The following is a 6,039-nucleotide window of genomic DNA, read 5'->3' on the forward strand; positions in this document are numbered from 1 at the left end:
TTAATGTCTCATAAGGCTTGTATGAGCGATCTAAATATCACTGTCAAGAATAAGTAAGTTAAAAAGATATAAGTAAGGGAAAACTTTATAAATGAACTTTTCAACAATAATTATGCTTTATGATAAGTCTACATAAGAATGGTTTCTAAATCATTTTAAAAACTTGAAATCTTAAAGTTATATTGATATAAATTAAATGATGGCTATTCACTGAATAGCTAGATCATTTTCAACTAAGATAAAACACTGAAATATTAATTACTGAACATAGGTTTATTCATTTTGGCTTCATTTTATAGAGGAACTAAAGATATTTGAGCTTATTAGCAAACATGTTTTTGAGACATTAAAAAAATTACTATAAGAAAGAATATACTTCTAGAAATTATTAAATGTATCTATAAATTTGGCAATCAATAAAGTGCTAATGTAACAGACAGTCCACAATTGCTAACTTGTTAGTTTCCAAGAGGACTTAAAGAGTCTAAGGATTAAGAATTCTAATCAGGGGGAGATAAAGATGGCAGAATAGGAAGATGTGGGGTTCACCTCCCCCCACAGACACATCAAAAATACCTCTACACATGGAGCAGTTCTCACTGAAAACAAACTGGAGACTGGCAGAAAGATACTTGAACAATCAAGGCTGTAAGGAAGATCCGTGTGGAGTCAGGTAGGGAGGGAAGAGAAGCGATCAAGTTGGGACCAGCACCCCTGGTAGAGGACACAGGTGAGGAGTGGGATTACACAAGTTCAAAAATCCTCCCTGGGGGTAAGCACGTAGAGCCACATATTGGGCAACCCAAACCTAGGCTCTGACACCAGGAAGATGAGTCCCCTTAGCTGGTTTGAAAACCAGTGGGACAAACAGGAGGACTGTAAGAAACCTAGACTCTGTAAAGAGCACACATGCATACACTTGCTTACTCCCAAAACTAGGCGGACGAAGTAGGCTCAAACTGCCCAGGATTCTGGCCAGTGTCCAACAAGCCCCAGTGTGAGCCCCAGCCTGAGATGAGCACCCGTTCTAGCCATCCTTGTTCTCTGGCAAATCTCAACAGTGGCGTGGGGCTGCAGCAGCTGAGAAGAGTGTGCAGTTGTGAAGAACAGAGCCACCACAGACCCAGAATGCCATCTGAACGGGGCAGGGATGGCCACTGCTGGCACGTGTGGAGGCAGTATATATGAAGCTGTGCAGAACTCTGACCGGGGCCAGGAGAACCACAGCCCATGCCCCTACCTACACCAGCTGCCTGCAATATCCCCTCACCTCTAGGGCAAGCATACTGAGAGAGGGAAGCACACTCTTAGAGGGAATAGAGCCAGCTCACACACCCAGTCCTGAAAGCTTCTGCTCCAGCATCAAGAGATGAGACCACACACACAATAAGGAGGTGGTGGCCATGGAGCAGAGGAGAAACCCTGATTCATGAGGGCTCTGGCTCTAGCCCTTCCATCTCTAGCCCCGCCTCCTACCGAGGTGATAGCTGCCAACAAACCCTGGGGGAAAACATGATTCATGCTTATGTCAGATCCAGCTCTCTGACCAAAGCCACTGGGAACACACGGACCGTATAAGGTTACTTCCACAAAAGGACAGTGCTTCAAGATCAAAATAGCTAACTGGTTCACCTAATTTCATAGAGATAAAGAAAGATAAGGAAAGTGAGAAGTCAAGAATTTGTTTCAAATGAAAGAACAAGAGAAACTACTTTTAAAAAAACTAATGAAACAGGGACTTCCATGGTGATACAGTGGATAAGAATCTGCCTGCCAGTGTAGGAGACACAGCTGCAATCCCTGGTCCCGGAAGATTCCACATGCTGTGGGCATCTAAGCCTGGGCAAGACAACTACTGAGCCAAAGGCCACTCCTACTGAAGCCTGTGTGCCTAGAGCCTGTGCTCCGCAACAAGAGAAGACAGCACATAGAGAAGCCTGTGCACTGCAACCAGAGAGAATCCCCTCTCTCCACAATTAGAGAAAGCCCGTGTGCAGCAACGAAGACCCAGTGCAACTAAAAATGTTTTTAAAAGTAAATAAATGAACATTTTAAAAAATATTTTATAAAAATATAGGGAGCAATGAAAAAAACTAATGAAACAGAAATAAGTAATTCACCAAATAAAGAAGCCAAAGAATTAGTAATTAAAACACTAATATAATTAGAGAATAAATGAGCACCAAACTGTAACAAGGAATTGGAAACTATTAAGAAAAAAGAACCAATCAAACTTGAAGAGGTCAATAACTGAAATGAAAACACACACTCACACACTATAAGCAATTAACATCAGGTGATAAGAAAAATGCATAAGTGATCTGGAAGACAGAAGAACGGAAATAGCCCAATCAGAACAAGAAGAAAAGGACAAATTAAGAAAATGAGAACAGTTTAAGGAACTTGTGGTACAACACCAAGCATGTTAACATTGGTATTTTAAGGGGCCCAGAAAGAAGAGAGAGAAAAAAGGGTCAAAAATGTATTTGATGAAATTATGGCTGAAAAACTTCAAAAATGTGAAAAAAGAAACATATCCAGGTACAGGAAGCATAGAGGGTCCCAAACAAGACAAACCCAAACAGACTCACAAAAAGGGATATAAGTAAAACAGTAGGAGTTAGAAATAGAGAATTCCAAAGGCAATAAGAGCATACAATCACATACTAAGGAAGCCCCATACAGCTATCAGCTGACTTTTCTGTAGAAACATTGTAGGCCAAAAGGGAATGCCAGGATATACTCAAAGCACTAACAGGGGAAAAACCTGCAACCTAAGATACTCTACCCAGGCATATTATTACTTATAACTGAAAGAGATAAAGAACTTCTCAGAGAAGCAAAAACTAAGAGTTCATCAATACTAAAGCTATCCTCAGAGAAATGTTAAAGGGTCATCTCTAAGCGGGAAAGAAAAGGCTACAACTAGAAGAATCTATAGGAAAGAAAAATCCCACTCCTAAAGGCACATATATAGTAAAGGTTGTGGGTCAACAATTTAAATAAGCTACTACAAAAATTAAAAGACAAAAATCTATAAAATCAACTATAACTACAAGAAAGAGTTAAGGGGTAAACATGAAGATTAAAATATGACATCAAAAGCACAAAACATGGTGGAAAGTAAAAACTATAGATCTTCTACAATGTGCTTGAACTTAAATGACTACCAGTTTTAATTAGTAGATAAAGCTATAGGTCAACATATATTAAACCCCATGGTAACCACAAATCAAAAATCTACAATAGGACATCCCTGGTGGTCCTGTGGTTAAGAATCTGCCTGCCAATGCAGGGGACACAGGTTTGACCCCTGATTCAGGAAGATTTCATGCCACAGAGTAACTAAGCCTGTATACCACAACTACTGAGCCCACAGTCTAGAGCCCAGGCTCCACAATGAGAAGTCTGAGCACGACTAGAGAGTAGCCCTCTCGGGTAACAACTAGAGAAAGTCCAAGTACAGCAATGAAGACCCAGTGCAGCCCAAAATTAATTAACTTACCACTTTTTTAAAAGCCCATAATAAATACACAAATACTAGAGGGAAAGAAACACACTCATATCACTACAGAAAATCGGCAAACTGCAAAGGAAGAAATTAAAAGAAGAAGAAAAGAACACAGAAGAACTACAAGAACAACCAGAAAACAGTAACAAAATGGAAGTAAGGACATACCTGTCAATAATCACTTTAAATGTCAGTGGGCTACAATCAAGAGAGATAAGGTGGCTGATTGGATAGAAAAAAAGAAAAACACAAGACCCAGCCATATTCTGCTTAGAAGAAACTCACTGCAGTGCTAAAGAGACAGACTGAAAGCATGAGGTTGGGGAAAGACATGTCATGCAAACAGAAACAGCAAAGCAGGGTAGCAATACTTGCATCAGACAAAATAGACTCTAAAAAGAAAGGCTGTAAGGAAAGACAGAGAGGGAATTATATAATGATAAAGGCATCAACATAAGAAGATACAACACTCATTAATACCATTTCCTTCTCCAGGGGATCTTCCCAACCCAGGGATTGAACTGAGGTCTCCTGTATTGCGGGCAGAGGCTTTACCATCTGAGCCACCAGGGAAGCCCCTAACATAGGATTACCTAAATACATAAAGCAAATATTAACAGACATAATGAAAAAATGACAAAAGGACAATAATAGTAGGGGAATTTAATGCCCCACTTACATCAATGGACAGATCACCCGAGAGAAAATCAATAAGGAAACAGCTGTCGTAAATGACACATTAGCCCATTGGATTCAACATACATCTACAGGACATTCCATCCCAAATACCATAATACACCTTCTTTTTAAGTGCACGTGGAACACTCTCCAGGACAGATCACATGGTAACCACAAAACGAGTCTCTATAAACTTTGGAGGACAGCAATTATATCAAGCATTTTTTACAACTATAGCAGTATGAAGCTAGAAATTAGTTATAGGAAGAAAAGTGGGAAAAACACAGTATTGGGAGATTGAACAACATGCCACTTAAAACTAATGGATCAATGAAGAATCAAAATAGGAATCAGAAAATATCTTGAGGCAAACGAAAATAAAAGCACAAGTCTTCAAATTCTATGGGATGCAGCAAAAGCAGTTCAAGGAGGGAAGTTTATAGTGATGCAGGCCTACATCAAGAACCAACCAAATCTAAAGTAATTTGAAAAAGGAAAACAAATGAAGCCCAAATTCAACAAAGGGAAAGAAATAATAAAGATAAGAGAGGAAATAAATAAAACAGAAACCAACAACATAAAAGATAACATCAAAGAAACCAAAAGTTGATCTTTTGAACACATAAAAAAATGATAAACCTTTACTCAGGTTCATTAAGAAAAAAATAGAGAAGATCCAAAAAAAAATTAAACAAGAAGAAAAAGAGAGAATAAATAACAACCAATATCACAGACATACAATCCTAAGAGAATACAACATTATCTGTCAATAAATTGGAAAACCTAGGAAAAACTGACAAGTTTCTAGAAACATACAATCTTCAAGACTGAATCAGGAAGAAATAGAATCTGAACAGACTGATCACTAATAGTGAAATTGAATTTGTAATTAAAAAAAAAAAAAAAACACCTCTCAGAAAACAAAAGTTCAGGACCAGACAGCTTCACAGGGGAATTTTACCAAACATATAAAGGAAAGATCATATCCATGCTTCTCAAACAATTCCATAAACTTGAAGGGGAAGGAAACACTCCCAATACATTCAATGAAGCCTTAGAAATAAACTTAACCAAGGAGGTGAAAGACCCACGTTCTGAAAAACTATGACATGGATGAGGGAAATTGAAGACAATACAAATAAATGGAAATATATACCATGCATTAGAAATGGAAATATATCTTCATGGATTAGAAGAATTAACATCGTTAAAATGGCCATACTACCCAAAACAATCTACAGATTTAATGCTGCTGCTGCTGCTGCTAAGTCACATGGGTCGTGTCCGACTCTGTGCGACCCCATAGACAGCAGCCCACCAGGCTCCCCCGTCCCTGGGATTCTCCAGGCAAGAATACTAGAGTGGGTTGCCATTTTCTTCTCCAATGCATGAAAGTGAAAAGTGAAAGTGAAGTTGCTCAGTCATGTCTGACTCTTAGCAACCCCATGGACTGCAGCCTACCAGGCTCCTCCATCCATGGGATTCTCCAGGTGAGAGTACTGGAGTGGGGTGCCATTGCCTTCTCCACAGATTTAATGCAACCCCTATCAAAATACAGGCTTCCCTTGTGGCTCAGCTGGTAAAAATCTGCCTGCAATGGGGGACACCTGGATTCAATCTCTGGGTTGGGAAGATCCCCTGGAGAAGAGAAAGGCTGTCCACTGCAGTATTCTGACCTGGAGAATTCCATGAACTGTATAGCCCATGGGGTCACAAAGAGTCAGACACAACTGAGTGACTTTCACTATCAATACCCAGACATTTTTCACAGAACTAGAACAAACAGTCCTAAAATTTATATGTAACCACAAAAGACCCAGAATTGCCACAGCAATCTTGAGAAAAAAGAA

Source organism: Bos mutus, chromosome 15, assembly GCF_027580195.1.
Source record: "Bos mutus isolate GX-2022 chromosome 15, NWIPB_WYAK_1.1, whole genome shotgun sequence".
NCBI classification, from domain to species: domain Eukaryota; kingdom Metazoa; phylum Chordata; class Mammalia; order Artiodactyla; family Bovidae; genus Bos; species Bos mutus.